The sequence below is a fragment of the Felis catus genome, chromosome B2 (assembly GCF_018350175.1).
Source record: "Felis catus isolate Fca126 chromosome B2, F.catus_Fca126_mat1.0, whole genome shotgun sequence".
In the NCBI taxonomy this organism is placed as follows: domain Eukaryota; kingdom Metazoa; phylum Chordata; class Mammalia; order Carnivora; family Felidae; genus Felis; species Felis catus.
The window spans coordinates 14,382,706-14,399,067 of NC_058372.1; the positions used below are offsets into that span (position 1 = coordinate 14,382,706).

At 46.3% G+C, this 16,362-nt stretch overlaps 2 long non-coding RNA genes across 2 annotated transcripts; one reads left to right on the forward strand and one right to left on the reverse strand.

Moving 5' to 3' along the window:
- Positions 1–8,258: 8,258 nt before the first annotated feature.
- On the reverse strand, positions 8,259–11,477 carry LOC109500132. The gene is made up of 2 exons (XR_002157766.2): positions 10,019–11,477; positions 8,259–8,313 (listed from the first exon to the last, which is right to left on the reverse strand). It is a non-coding gene; the product is annotated as an uncharacterized LOC109500132 (long non-coding RNA).
- LOC102902167 lies at positions 10,284–15,276 on the forward strand. Its single transcript, XR_440251.3, has 3 exons — positions 10,284–10,397; positions 11,470–11,653; positions 13,917–15,276. It is a non-coding gene; the product is annotated as an uncharacterized LOC102902167 (long non-coding RNA).
- The last annotated feature ends 1,086 nt before the right edge of the window (positions 15,277–16,362 follow it).

Consider the following 16,362-nt stretch of genomic DNA (forward strand, 5'->3'; position numbering starts at 1 on the left):
CCTGAGCCGAAGTCGGACGCTTAACCCAGGTGCCCCTCTTTTTTTTTTTTTTTTAATGCTTATTTATTTTTGAGAGAGCGAGCGGGGGAGGGGCAGAGAGAGACAGGATCCAAAGCGGACTCTGAGCTGACAGCATGGGGCTTGAATTCATGCACCGCAAGACCATGACCTGAACCGAAGTCGGATGCTCACCCACCTGAGCCCCCCCAAGCGCCCAGATGGTGTTTTCTTAATTGAAGGTATAATTGACATGGAGTAAAAGGTACCGATCTTAAGGGTGGAAGGACATGAGTTTTGACCAATGACACGCCTGTGTAGCCCACACCCCTATCAAGCTATTGAGCACTCTGTCACCACAGGAAGTTTCCCTGGGCCCTTCCTCAACCAGCGCCCACCCGTGTTCATTTGTAAGACTTCTAAAGTGTCTTTATACAGGCATATCCCAGAGATATTGTGGGTTTGGTTCCAGGCCACGGCGAGCATTGCGATAAAGCGAGTATTGCAATAAAGTGAGTCGGATGAATGTTTTTGTTTCCCAGGGCGTATAAAAGTTATAGTTATACTTTCCCATTGTCTGATGAGTGTGCAATAGCATTATGTCTGAAAAACACTGGACACACCTTAATTAAAGAATTGTTTCTTGCTATAAAATGCGGAACATCACCTGAGCTTTCTGTGAGTCACGTCACTGGTCACAGGTCAACCTAACAAAGGTGATGGTAATGAAAAAGTTCAAAATGTTGCAAGAGTTACCGAAACGTGATACAGAGACCTGCAGTGAGCAAAGGGTGTTGGGAAAATGAAGCTGACGGATGTGCTTAACGCAAGACTGCCGCAAACCTTCCACGGGCGAATAAAAAATGCACCATCTGCAAAGCACCATAAAGCGAAGTGCAATAAAATGAGGGAAGTCTCGGGGCGCCTGGGTGGCTCAGTCGGTTAGGCCTCCGACTTCGGCTCCGGTCACGATCTCATGGTCCGTGAGTTCGAGCCCCGCATCGGGCTCTGTGCTGACAGCTCGGAGCCTGGAGCCTGCTTCGGATTCTGTGTCTCCCTCTCTCTGACCCTCCTCTGTTCACGCTCTGTCTCTCTCTGTCTCAAAAATAAATAAACACTAAAAATAAATAAATACATGCATACATACATACATACATACAAAAAAAGAGCTAAGTCTGCATTTTGGCCGAGAAGTAGCCTGGACGCCTGGGACACTTTCAAAGTGACCCTAAGATTGTGTATGTTTGCTTGGTGGGTTGTGCTTAGATGGCTGTCCAACACCTGCTTTGGGTATTCGGAAGGAGACTTTCACTAAGGGCTGCTAGACATTTCTCCTCAGGGAGGGATTCACAAAATTGACCCGTTGAATTAGGAGGAAACCGTCTTTCTCCTCTCGGGTTTACCCAGCAATAGTCCCTCAGCTGGCCTGGAAAACTATCAACTCAAAGACAGGGACGCATTTGGCCACTGCGGAATTCTGGCCCTTGGGCCTGCTCCTCTCTTATTTGTGAAAAAGGTGAAAACTTAACAGGCGGCTATTGGCAGACGCTTCGGCGTAGGTCGCTCACGTTTCTGCATGTTTTGCAAACAGAGGCACTCGCAGATTTTGTTCCAGAGTCACTTCCAAGATATTTGCAGAGCAGACCACGGTAGAAGATAGAGGTAGTGTCGCGTTCCCAAACTAAAGGCAGATCCGTCCAGGAAGATAAAGAAAACGTCTTTCCCTCCACCCCCAGGGCAGAGAACAGGACTCCCGAGACCAATATCACACTATAGGTTAACTAACTAGAATTGAAGTGAAAACTGGAAACAAAACAAAACACAAAATACAAGAGAAGGGTCAGGTTTTCTAAGTCGAAAGTCCGTTCCTCCGATGCCGCCCGCTGAGCGTGCCGTTGTCCCCTGGCCCTCTGCGCCTTATCCTGTGGGCACCAGGGCTCGGGGAACCGGCACGAGAAAATGATGATCCCCGGGATATCAGCAGTGCTATGAGAGAAACCCACTCTTCCCCTGACTCGGGGGTCTCGTGTCTTCTGCCAGCATTCCGGAATCTGTCGTAGGCTACCCGGCTCGTTTGCAGCTAATCTCAGACTCCTTGCAGCCCCTGACAGCTACAAGTCAAAACTGTGTCTCTGCCATGTTCTGTTGTAGTCAAATCAGAACTTGATTGTAACAGTTGGCCAGAGGGGATGCTCGTGGGCTAAGAGCATTCACTTTCAGTCCAAGTCTCAGCACAGGTGTGCGTGTTCTTGTTCCGAAAGCAGAAAGAAGCCGAGGGCTTGGCTGCGGAGGTAAGGAGTAAAGGGCCTGGGTGGGGGGTTAGCCTCAGCTGACCCAAGCTCTATCTCCCCTGTCTGACTTGTCCTCTGCTATCTTGCTTTGCTGCTTCTTCTTCTTCTTCTTCTTCTTCTTTTCAGTGCTTTAAAAAGTTTTTACTCATTTATTTTGGGAGAGACAGAGCGCCAGCAGGAGAGGGACAGAGGGAAAGAGGGAGAGAGAGAATCCCAGGCGGGCTCTGCAGGGTCAGCACAGAGCCGGACGTGGGGCTCGAACTCATGAAACCGTGAGATCGTGACCTGAGCCAAAATCAGGAGTCGGACGCTTAACCGACGGAGCCACCCGGGCGCCCCGATCCTGCTTTGCTTCTGATCAAAACCGATGCCACCCCTCGCTTGGGTTCTCCACTCTTCTCCACTCGGTCTGCAGGAAGGCAACGCTGAGACCACGAGTAGAATTTTTAATTCTCACTACAGCTTCTGAAGCTTTATTGTTTTGTATACTTGCGAACGTAACACATGATGATGGTGAAACAGTTATGATTGAGAAAAATCACGGGAAGAGTAATATGGAATGTTCATCATCACACTCCACAGGAAGCCCTGTGAACATTTCGGTGACATCTTCCTAGGCATTTTTCTACACACGTACATATTGCGTTTTTATTTGGGGTGTATTTTCTTCACTTTCTTTGGTCTTTTTCTAAGTAGAACTTTCTTTTCTCTTTTAACAGCGTAGTGTGGGGATCTTGCCCTTTTAACCGTCTAAAATGTGACATTAGTTTGAATGAATGTGTAATGTAGGCGTATCCTTAGTTATTTAGCCAATGTCTTTGATGTGGAAATGGAAGTTGTTCCTCTTTTTTCAGTATCATAAATAATGCTTTTATGACCTCTGTGTGTGTGTCTCCCTACCTCTGTCTATCATCTATCTAACTACCTATCTACCCACACTAGCTTGAACATTTCCTTAGGATTTATTCGCAGGAATGGAACTACCCAGTCAATTGCCTCCAAAATTTTCCTTGTCCCAGGTTTATTTGCCTTCGACTCCAATAATCTTTCCTTCTGATTACAAGGTTGTGATGATTTGTCTGGAGAATACAAATAGGTATATTTCTTCATTCTTGGGTAGGTTTTGTTCGGTTCAAAGTGTAGAAACAAGCTCATGTTAATTTATGAAATGAAGAAAGTATGAGCCGAATCCCAGTCTACTCCTTTGACCTGACAAAAGGACACGTCTGAGCTTTAGAAAAAAAACAAAGCAAAACACAGAAGGGAGGGGTCCAATGCCACGAGACTCTTCTAACCTCACATCTCCACTCCTCTTGATTTTGGAGGACTGGCTCGTTCTACAAGTGGTGAACATGGAAACAAATGGTCCCCAAGTTTTACACTGTATAGCCCCAGTTTTGAAAATCCTGGGCAAGTTGCTCATTGGCCTTGCTTGATTCCACCACCCACCCCTCGCCCAATCAACCTTGGCCTGGGGTCAGTCACATTGCTCTAACACAGCAGATCTATAGGCATCTCTAGGGCAACTATAGGAATCAGGGAGGGAAATATTCTCAGAAAAAGCCTGCTGGGCAGACAGCTCCTTGGGTATCTGCTAAATCTATGGACATGTGTAAAACTAAGATGTAGTTGAAGATCAGGGGTGGCCTGAGTGGCTTAGTCGGCTGAGCGTCCAACTCTTGATCTCGGCTCAGGTCATGATCTCGTGGTTTGCGAGATCAAGCCCCACGTCAGGCTCTGCACTGATAGCATGGAGGCTGCTTGGGAATCTCTCTCTCCCTCTCTCTCTGCTCCTCTCCTCTCCCCCCCACCTCAAAAATAAAAAAAAAAAAATGTAGTTAAAGATCTATTTAGATTTCTTTTCCTGGCCACCTTTCTCAGATCGGAAGCTACTTTTCAAGTGAAAAATTTCAAGTGAGAAAATTTTAAAAGTCACATCTGAGACTATAGCCGAATGAGCTAAGAGAAGAGAAAGTGTAGGGACGAACATTGTGTGGACATGTATGAAATAACATGTATAGATAAGCGGATGAAATAACACCTATAGTTACACGTATCAAATAACTTTTCTTCCTTTTCAAGGATGTCACCTGCCATTCTTCTGCAAAAAAAAAAAAAAAATCTCATTCCCAGGAAGCGCCCTAGTCTGTGAAGAGATCTTGTTTGTGCTGCCTCTCTATCCTTATTTTAGAAAGTAATTTGTCCCCTCTTTTCTGGAGACTGCACGGGTTTGGGGATTATAAAGACCAAAACTTTACTCCCACTTCTGCCATTAAACGGGCACCCTTGGCTGGTGCTTATATGCCCTAAACCCGTTTCATGAACTGAACATATCAAGGGTCTTTCCCATTTCCCTCCTTATTTGTTCCAGATTGTTCAAAATTCACCTCCCCTTACCACCTCACTCTGATGGTGTTCCTGTCCCCACCATTCGAATCTATTCCACACCTGTCATCTCTGTTACTCATTTAGAAGCTAAAGTTTATTGCTTTGCCTCCAGGGCGATGGTAAAAAATATTTAACAGCCTGTACTTCATGGTCACTGACCAATTACAATGGACGGGGTGGTGATGGACAGAGTTCTGGAGGAAACTGCAGATCCCAGAGTGAGGGAGAGGTCCGGAGCCCAGGGGAGGAGCCAGGAACACCGAGTAAGGGGAGGGGGCCCTCAGGATGCTTAAGGCAGTTCAGAGGAAAGTGATTCAATAATTTAACAACCAGTATGATGATAACTGTTTAAACAAGTATAAGTTCTATTGATTTCTTATGGGTATGTTATTCCTCTTTCCATTTGGATTAGAAATTCCTCGAGGTCTAAAAGGACGTCTGTAGGGGTTCCTGGGTGGCTCAGTTGGTTCAACGTCCGACTTCAGCTCAGGTCATGATCTCACGGTTCATGGGTTGGAGCCCCACCTCAGGCTCCACACTCTCTCTCTACCCCTCCCCCACTCGCTCTTTTTCTCTTCTCAAAATAAATAAGTAAAACTTAAAAAAGTAAGAGTATGTTTGAAATTTCTTGGTATCCATGGGATCCAGCCCACAGTCATCTTTTGAGTAAAGATGGCATTTCTGAGCCACATCGTTCAGGAGATGTCAGGGTGGGGAAAACACTTGGTGCTGAGAGACGGGTAGTACTTGACTAAGAAAATCAGACCTTAAGGGGCACCTGGATGGCTCAGTCAGTTAAGCGTCTGACTTCAGCCCAGATCATGGTCTTATGGTTTGTGAGTTTGAGCCTCACGTTGGGCTTTTTGCGGTCTGCACAGAGCCCTCTTCGGATCCTCTGTCCCCTCCTCTCTCTCTGCCCCTCCCACTGGTTCTGTCTCTCTCCCTCTCTCTCTCTCTCAAAATAAATAAACTAGAAAGAAAGAAAAGAAGAAAGAAAGAAAAAGAAAGAAAGAAAGAAAGAAAGAAAGAAAGAAAGAAAGGTCAGGGGCGCCTGGGTGGCGCAGTCGGTTAAGCGTCCGACTTCAGCCAGGTCACGATCTCGTGGTCCGTGAGTTCGAGCCCCGCGTCAGGCTCTGGGCTGATGGCTCGGAGCCTGGAGCCTGTTTCCGATTCTGTGTCTCCCTCTGTCTCTGCCCCTCCCCCATTCATGCTCTGTCTCTCTCTGTCCCAAAAAATAAAATAAAAATGTTGAAAAAAAAATTAAAAAAAAAAAAGAAAAAAAAAAGAAAGAAAGGTCAGAATTTAAGGTTGACCCTTTCCATACCCAACACCTATAAGGGTTAATTTTTTTATTCCCTTTGAGATCTGAGCCTTTGTGGGACTGACTACCTGACCAGCGACTTACTTCAGAACACCTGAAGTGTGAAAAACCCGGCGGGGATGCCTCGTTAACACAGAATCTGACTGTGAGGAGTTTGTATTATTATGATTCCAGTGGAAAGTTGAGTTGCTAGTGTCCAGAAATAACCCTCACGCATCCTATTCCCCACTTTTCCCCATTTGTGGTGGTGACGGTAAAGTCACGGAGGAAGGGGGAAAGGTGTGTTTAGAATAGAAACCTGTCATGCGAGGTGGAGACCGGGAATGCATCCTTCATACATGGGTTTGAGGAAGCAGTTGAAAGGGCATCAGTAACACTTCGGGTATATTATGGGAATTGTATTATACTTTTACGCAGCTGGCCTGGCAACTTTGCCTTGATGCAGAACATGACTTTCTCAGCTGCCTCCTCTCTAAAAGCAAGATGTCGGACTCAATTTCAGTTACTTGTTGCTGTGTTACCAGCCACCTCAAAAGTCAGCGGCTTTACGCCGACCCCCATTTATTTATTCATAATTCTGCAGTTGAGCCGGGCTTAGCTGGGCGGTTCTTCTGCTGGTCTCACTGCTGCCCACTCATGTAGATGCCACCTCCTGGCAGCCCAGCTGAGGCTGGGTAGACCGAGGTGACCTTATGCCCATGTCAGCCAGGATGCCTCAGTTCTGTCTCATGCGGGCTTTCCAGCAGAATGTTCTGAGTTTTTGACGTGGGGCAGCACCGTTCGGAAAGGAACACGGCCCAACGCCGGAGCGCTTATCAAGCCCGGTGACGAACGACGTGAGTAGCGCATCGCGTTTGCTGGTGTCCTGGTGGCTAAAGCCAGATCCCTGGCTGAGCCCAGAGTCAACGTGGAAGGCAACTACACAGGGTGTAAGTCATGGAGGCCATTAAAGTCACAATCCATCACAGACTCCATCGTCTCTAAGGCTCTTTCCGCTACAACATTCCGTCTCCCTGGGGATGTGAGTTCTCATTTCGAAACATCAAATTTGGAAACATACTGCTGGAGCCCAAGCAGCCTGAAAATTCCCTACTATCACCAAGACGACAAAATGGGAGTGATTTTTCCTTTTCGTACATATCAGCACTTTTAAAAATATTAAATCTCCGGCTCTTTCAGATTGGGCTACCCATTCATTTTTGTTAGCTGTCACTTGGGCAAAACCGTAGCAGGAAGTGAAGAGTTAAGGAACGAAGTCAGAACCCGTGTGGTTAGGAAATGTTTGCACCTCATTCTGTACTCTGAGTGTATTCACAAAATCACAGAATCTATATTTTCTCATTCATGATAGCAGGCCGAACTCATGCGTATGCTTGTCCTCTCTTACCAGATGTTATTGAAATTACAAAAAACAAAAACAAAACCATATTTTAAAATAAGAAAGGCAGAAGTGCTTTCTGAGGAACAGGAAAGAGCACACTCAAATAGAAGGTGGGTGGGATTCGATCAGGGTTTCTCCAACTCGGCCCTATGGACATTTCGGACCGGATAATTCTTGGTTGTGGGGACTGTCCTGTGCATTTCAGGATGATCATCGGCCTCTCTGGCCTCCACCCGCTACAGAGTCGTGACAACCCCCCCAGCCCATGATGACTAAATGTCTCCAATTGCTAAATGCCCCCCGGTGGAAGGAGTATAAAATTGCCCCCAGTTAAGGATCCCTTGATGGGCTGGGTTGGGAGAACTGGAGTCCAGAACACAAGAAAGAGGAGGTCGTTTCAGAGGCAGGAGACTTTCAGAAATCACAGTCAACTCCAGCCAGAGCAGGAGTGGTCTTGTGAGTGACCTACACGGTGAGTAACAAAAGGAGGCCTGTCTCCAGGGCAGCAGGGACAATCGCTGCCTTCTCCCTCGTGGCCCCCAGAGGCTGGCTAGCTTCAAGGGAGTTGCTCCCAAACCGAAACCGCCCCCCCCCACCCTTACCCCCAGAGCTACTCTTCAAATAAATGGAAGGACCTAGTTTAGTGGTTGAGGCTGGAGAGCAAAGCTGGGACTCAAATGTTCACAACAGCATGGAAGAGAAAACACGGAAAGAAAGGCAACTCGGCTCAGAAGTCAAACAAAGACCCTTCTTGCCTTGGAAATGGTGAAGCCCCTAGACTGTACCAGCCCCCACCACATGCTCCTCATTTCCACCCAAGCCCTCCAGTTCAGGGGAAAGACTCACTGAGGACAGGAAGATTAAATGAAATGCAATCCAGTCACTGATACGGCTGCATTTATTAATTGGTTCCGGAAGAGGAATGTTCAGTAAGACTGTCAGACATTTGATGACACCAACACATACAAAAGAGAAAAAAGGTACATGAAAATGAATACCAATAAAAAGTAGGGTTTTTTTTACCTTATTAATAACCAGATGAATGCAAATTAGAACATCTCTTTTTATGTATTAAGGAGGCAGACAATAAAAAGAGTGATAACATCCAGTGTTGGTGAATCTAGGAGGAAATAGGGGCGCCTGGGGGGCTCCGTCGGTTAAGCGTCCGACTTCGGCTCAGGTCACGATCTCATGGCTTGTGAGTAAGAGCCCCACGTGGGGCTCTGTGCTGTCGGTTCAGAGCCTGAAGCCTGCTTCGGATTCTGTGTCTCCCTCTCTCTCTCTCTCTGCCCCTTCCCTGCTTGTGCTCTGTCTCTCAAAAATAAATAAACATTACAAAAAAAATTGTGTGAAGAAAGAGACACTCTCAGATACTGTCAGTGAGAGGGCAAAGCCCCTAAAAAAGTTAATTTGAAAGTATCCATCAGTGGACGTCTGGGTATCTCAGTCAGTTGAGTGTCTGACTCTTGGTTTCAACTCAGGTCATGATCTGAGGGGTGTGAGATCGAGCCTCAAGTTGGGCTCTACTCTGAGTGTGGAATCTGCTTAAAATTCTCTCTCCCTTGGGCTTTCCTTCTCTCTCTAAAGTAAAATAAAATAAAATAAAATAAAATAGTACCATCAAAATTAAAAGTACACAAAGTCTTTGCCCCAGATATTTTTCATCCAGAAACTGTCTTACAAAAGTATTTATATACATGCTCCAAGATGTATGTGCAAGGATGTTCGCAGAAGCACTATGTGTAATATCAAAAAAAAAAAAAAAAAAGGTCCAACGTAGATGGCTTTTTAATACAGGAACAACTGTGATACGATGCCCATTCATAGGATGACATACATCTGAATGTACTGATAAGGAAAGATGCCAGGTATTAAGTGAAAAGAGTAAAGCTCGAACAATACGTATGTTATAATGCCTTTTATGTCCCCAAAAGATTCCCGTGTGTTCACACGTGCACACGTACTCACACAGAGCATATAGAAGTGCATAAGGGGTCTGGCAGGAAGAGGTAATAGGGAGAGGTCATTTTTATAAGGGGCATATGATACCTCCGTAAGCTTAGAAACAACTTTTACAAAGAGAAGTAAACACGGCAGGTTAAATCCTACACATTTCATAAAGATCACATCGGCTCCCTTTGATTTAAGACAAGGAAACTAAAGATTCCTTGAATGAGAACACCAGGGTTCTGGTTTCTACTCTTATACTCTTTGAACTTATCATGTTCCTTCAAAAAAATCTTTTTAATGTTTACTTTAGAGAGGGAGAGAGAGCACGCCTGTGTGCACGAGCGGGGGAGGGGCAGAGAGAGAGGGAGACACAGAATCCGATGCAGGCTCCAGGCTCTGAGCTGTCAGCACCGAGCCCAACGTGGGGCTCGAACCCACAAACCGTGAGATCACGACCTGAGCCGAAGTCAGAAGCTTAACTGACTGAGCCACCCAGGCGTCGCTCTCCTGTTCCTTTTAAACGTCTGAGTATTTTATTGTTTATGTGAAGCCATTTATCACAGCTGTTATCTTAATCGTAGTTTTGCTTATTTAACAACCACTGTTGCTTATAATGTATTTATCTAATACAGTTTATAGAATCACCATGCCCTTTACAGAGATTTGAGTATTATCCAAAAAAATCCTTACCTAATATTTTTCTCCGAGCATAAAATTTTCACGCCATGTTTAGTCGCGTTTCTACCACAGCCGATCAAACAGTACACGTATTTCCGTGACTAGCACAAACACGCAGCGAGAGAGGTGGACAAGAACCGTGTGGGGCAGCTGGGGATAGAGTCCTGTTCTGGATGCCCCGGGGAGACCCAGGCTGCTCTCTGAGATCACATTCTAGAAACAGTGGGTGACGTATACGTTTGAGAAAAAAACATTGCCGAGAGTCATCCAACCCCAAGGACGATTAAGGACAAACAAATATAATCCTGTCTGAGAACGTAGGAGATAACGGTGGACAAGGTGGATATTTCACTTCAAGGGTCCAGGATATGTATTTAGAACTGATTTCCAGGTAGGTAAAATTTGAGCTGGACTTTAAAGGGGTAGAAGCGACTTCAGGGTGATAGAGGCTCTTCTTCTGGAAGAACGTCAGATCGTTCGGACAAGATCTCAGATCACATTTCGTTTGCCTCATCTTTATTTATTCAACATGGCTGATCCCAGAAGCCTTGTGAATTTCAGCAGCAACAAACAAACAAACGCGAAAACCATGGCTGACCCACTTTGAAAATATGGAAACTTAACGCTTTTTTTCCCTAAGGCTTTGACCAAAGTTTTTTTTAAGTCTAAAAATGGACTCTCTTCAGGCTTGAAAACCATTACTCAATATTTTAAAGTGGGTGCAATTTCACAAAATTACTTAGGATTTGACCAAAACGTCTAATACTTATTTACTACCTTTGATCTGGATTGAAAATTACATTTCCCTTTTTCAAATAGGAGTCAATCCGAAGGACTCAAAGACGGGCCAGAGGTGGGTGAATTTCAGAGGCACTCGCCTCTTCCAGTGAGGATTTCTGCTCTCCATCCTGTTCAGAGCTTGGTGTAAATGCAGACAAAATGTGCTCATGCAAGCATGTATGTTCCATGTCATTAGAGCTGGAAACTTCTCTAAGGGAGGATCAGTACACTCCCCTGCTGTCAGATTAGCACCAAAATGTTCCATGGGGGAAATACGTATACGGGAGGCTTTTCATTGTCTCCTTTATTTTCTTTGCATTACATGGAAAAGCTATCAAGACACATCCTTCGAAGGAGCAAGGCTTCTGCATCTTTGCAAGTATACGGTTTATCGGGGGTGGGGAAGGCGGGTGCGGAGGCTTTGCGAGCTGGCACTCATTGCCCTCGGAAGTGCTTTCCGGGTTCACAGGTGGAGACGAGATGCCCGGCCGGGCTGATGTCACTCGCTGATGAGGCCAGGCAGCGATCCAAACCTGCAGATCGATAGGGACGCAGATAACTGTACCAGGCCGCCTTCCCTGATTTCACTTTCTCCCCAGTCACACAGCCCCTCACTACGGTCATGCAGGTCAAAGGAGAGATCATGCCTAGGTTTCAGATACATACAACTCTTGTCCCTGCAGAGCCGACCGTCGTGAACTCCTGACGAACAAATGGAAAACGTGGCTCGCCACCCCAGTCCGGACAGCATCGTCATCACGGCGTGCACCCAGTAGCCTTGCTTTTTGCAGGCTGGGCACTTCCATGAGACCAGCTCCGCGGGCATGAGACGCCACTGGCACTCTTGGATTCCTGACTCTGATTGCGGTGTGTGAGTGGGGGGGCGGGTGTAGGTTGGGAACGTTTTTTTTGGATGCTTCGTCAGAGCTTGCTCTAAACATTCATGGAAAAGGACAAGGCCCTCATTCTTCCACCACGGCTCACCCTCATGTTAAGTGAGATTCCTCCAGGGGCACCTGGGTGGCTCAGTCAGTTGAGCGTCCAACTTTGGCTCTCGTCATGATCTCGTGGTTCGTGGGTTCGAGCCCTGCATCGGGCTTGTTGCTGTCGGTACAGAGCCCACTTTGGATCCTCTGTCCCACCCCCCACCCCCCATCTCTCTGCCCCTCCTCCGCTCACACTCTCTGTCAAAAATAATAAATAAACATTAAAAAAAAAACCCAAGAATATTCTCCAGACAGGCCTTTCTGCACTGCTTCTGCCGATGAGACGTATTTATCGGAGGGCAGGCTTGGAGGTTCACAGAAGCCTTGGAAGTAGGAGCTTGTCTGAGCGCTGGACCTCAGTCTTTCTTGGGTGGATGCGGCCAAAACCCCAGACTTGAAAGCATCTAATCATCTTGGAGCCTACTAGACATTTTGTTTCCCACATGGATCATTTCCACCCATCTGGACAATTTGGACTATTTAATCGGATTGGGGGTTTACAAACTGGGATTAAAAATAAACAAAACCCAAACCTCTCTCACTTTTTGGTCCATAAAGATATCCTTAGTTGTACACTCTCTACTATTCAATCAAGCAGATAAGAAACAGGACATTGAGAGGGCTGAGAACTGCTCTTGCTCACTATTTAACGGTGCTTGTCTGGATGCTTAATTAAAATCTTTTCGTCCACCAGTAGTGTTCTCTTCTCGTGCCTGGTCACGGGGTGGAGACATGTCAGTCCCTGGGCAGTTCTAAAGCCCCAGGGCATCGGCTAGCAGCACCAACTGGTGGGCAGAGCTGAAAGAGTCCCTAAATTAAAAAAGGATACTCAGCACTTCTCTTGAAAAGAGTTTAGCGTAAATGTAACTTGTTATCAACTTCATATATGTACACAAATTGCAAGGTCAAAGAGTACTTACTACAAGACCTATAAAGAGAAGAGTATCTCATGCCTCTACACCCAACCCCATGCCCCAACCGCCAGGCAACCAATTTTTCATTCTTTTAGCGTTACCTCTGGTACTTAGCTCTGCTTTCCTAATGACCATGCTTGTTATTTGTTTATTTTTCCAAGTTAGATATTATCTATTGGCTTTTTGTATCGAAGGATATATGGAGAATCTTGTAGGGAAAATCTTACAGACACCCACAGACACCCATACTGTGCATGTTCTCCCCACATCCTCATCATATGATAATACACGGTCACCTTACAATTAGGTGTTTACATGTGACCATACAAATTCTGTTCACAATGGAGATGTATAGTCATCGCACATTTCTTTCTTCCCCTCCTCCTCCCCTCCTCCTCCTCCCCTCCTTCTTCTCCTTCTCCCTCTCCTTCTTCTTCTTCTTCTTCTTCTTCTTCTTCTTCTTCTTCTCTTCCTTCTCCTTTTCCTTCTCTTTCTTCTTCTCCTTCTCCCCCTCCCCCCTCCCTCCTCCTCCTCCTCCTTCTTTTTCTTCCTCTTCTTCATCTCCTCCCTCCCTTCCTCCCTACCTTGCTTCCTTCCACAACTTTCCTGGGGCTAATAACTGGTTTATTTACTGTTCAATGTTCTATGTTCTACAACTAATACTTCTAGCAGATTCCTCAACGAAAGAGATCCTTTGATTTTCTTGGAAATGTCTCCCCTGGAGCCCTCCACCTTCTCTCGACTTGATACACGGCTATTGTCCTGGTATGTGTCCTCATCATCCTCTGGAGAATTTCATTGGCCGCTCTCATTTTGGGGATCCCCTGTTCCTGCACCCCATGTCTTCCTTTCTTAGTTTATTCTCTTGTTTTGGTGGAGCATGGGCACCAAGCCATTGAAGGCAGAGTTTTAGGCATTGTGTATTTGAAAATGTCCTGATCACTTGGGTGGAACAGAATTTTCGGTTGGAAAAACTTCTTAGAACTTCAAAGGGTGTTGCTACACTATCTTCCAGCTTACAGCTTTGCCGCAGAGAATCCACTAGTGATCTGGGTTCCTGATCCTTTCTAACTTGCTTTGAAAGCTTTGGGGGCCTCCAGAATTTTCCGCTTCTCTTGTTTTGTGTTGCATCTTATCCGACCCTCCCTTGTGTCTGCTATCCTCAAGCCCAAGGCGCCTTTGCTTGAATTTCTCTAGAAATTAAACTTGTTTTTTTTTCCTTTTCTGCAGGAATGGGGCGGTGAAGTCAGCTGGTGCCGTAAGACTTTCCATCAGCCTTCCTGCTGGCAACTTGATCACAGACTATTGCCTGTAGAACTGTGAGGCCATAAATTTTGGCTACCCAGTTTATGGTACTTTGTCACAGCAGACCTAGGAAGCTAATATACCACCTGAAATCTGACCCGCTCTATAAAGTTGATCCATAAGAATTATGCCTGTGTCCAAAATCAGTTTGACCAAATTCAGTTTTTTAAAAAATTAACCATTGATCAGAACATACCAGCGAGGGTTCCTGGGCACGCACTTCTGTCTGTTAACCCGGCTTTGTCACCAGAACCTGGTGCCTTAACCCTTCCCCTTTGAAGGGAAGCACATGGTCCTTCCCACTTTGACTAGTCCCTCTGATGCAAGGGCCACTGAGCAATCAGTGTTCCCTCCTCCTGGAATTGGGCAAGAGGCCACAGGGTGTATCGTTCGCTGAGCCCGAGGCCTGGACAACAGCAGACAGCAGGGTGAGGAGCTCGGGTGGCTAAGCCATGGGTCTTCTTAGGATGGACAGGATATGGTGGCACCGGAAGGCCGAGAGCGTCCAGCAAGGAGAAGTCAAGCTCAGAACCCTCGGTGGCACACGTGCGAGACTGGGCAGGAGAAGAATCAGCGGAGGAGGCCGAGAGGCAGTTGGCAGAAAGGTGGCAGGGAAACCAGGGAGAAAACGTCTTAGAAGCCAAGGGAGAAGGGCACTCATAGCGAGGGCAGCCTGTGCCCCCGGAAGGACACAAGATGAGGACCAAGACGAGGCACCGAATTTGCAGACTGGGAGCCAGCGGCTTTTAGACACGCTATCTCTGTGCCACGGAAGCTGGGTTAGCGTGGAACGGGAGATGGGCCAGAGGTGGTGGAGAGGAGAGAATACAAGTGGATATTTTGAAGGGATCTCATGGTACAAGGAGAGAGAAGACAGGAGGCAGCATTAAGGAGGAGATTGTTCTCCTGGTTTAGTAGTCTATTTTTAACATTGAGGAAAGAATGAAATGTTTGTGTTCCGAGGAGAGAGGAGAGACAGAAGCAGAAAGAGAGAAGAAAGAGATCATTCGGAAGGAAAGTCCCAGTGGAAGAGGCAGGGGCATGAGCTCAACCATGGAAAGGACCATCTCCACTGAGCTGAGAAAGAAGCACATGCAGATATAGACTCAGCTGAAGGGCTTTGGTTGGGGGGCAGGGGCAGGCATGAGACCGGCAGAGCTCCGGGCTTCATTTTGATAGGAAGTAAGTAGGAAGAAAGGTCAAGGGAGTCCTGGTTCCTTCCAATACTGTGACTTAGCACAAACTGCTGGCTCCCTTGCCCAAGACCGGTGTTGGAGAAACAAAAGAGGGAGACAGAAGGAAACAATGAAATAAAATTTGTTCATATAAAGATTTTAAAAATGACTTAAAAAAAAAAAACACCTCCAAGTAACTCACGGGTTGAAGAAATCACAATGGGAAATTTAAAAAACACGAAAGGCGGCGCCTGGGTGGCTCAGTCGGTTGGCGTCCAACTTCGGCCTCAGGTCACGATCTCGCGGTTCGTGACTTTGAGCCCCATGGTGCTGACGGCTCAGAGCCTGGAGCCTGCTTTGGATTCTGTGTCTCCCTCCCTCTCTATTCACCCCCACCCCCCACCATCCTTCTCTATCTCAATAAGAAACACTAAAAAAAATTAAAATAAATAAAATAAAAAATACAAAGGACCGCGTGATAACGAAAACCCTACGCACTGGAACTTGTGTCATGCGGTGAAAGTGCGATCACAGTAAAGTCACAACATTAAATGCTTCTAGGAGTAAAGAAGAGACGCTGAAAACGCATGCCCTATGTTGTCTAGCTTAAAAGGTTAGAACAAAAGAGTAAACCCAAGAAAGTGGAAGGAACAAGATTACAAAAAATGACAGTAGAAAGCAATGAAGCCATGATTCAATAGAGAAGAACAATAAAACCGAAAGTCGATTTCTCTGGAAAGACAAAATAATCTCTGGCAATCCCCATCAAGAGCAAGAAAAGGCAACGGGCGCCTGGGGGGCTCAGTCGGTTGAGCGTCCGACTTTGGCTCAGGTCACGATCTCACCACTCGTGAGTTCAAGCCCCGCGTTGGGCTCTGTGCTGATGGCTCACGACCTGGAGCCTGCTTCGGATTCTGTGTCTCCCTCTCTCTCTGCCTCTCCCCTGCTTGCACTCTTTCTCTCTCTCTCAAAAATACATAAACATTAAAAACAAAAAAAAGAGGAAGAGGAGGCAGGGGCATTAGCACTGTCACTGTGAGTAAAAGGGGACATGGGACAGACAAGCAGGGTCCAAACAATAGGGTAGTGCAGAACACATCAACAAGTTTGTGTCAACGAATTGAAAATGTAGACAGAGTGGACGAAACAATACATTTTGGGGGAATGTAGATAAGTGGGATAAAAAAACTGTATTT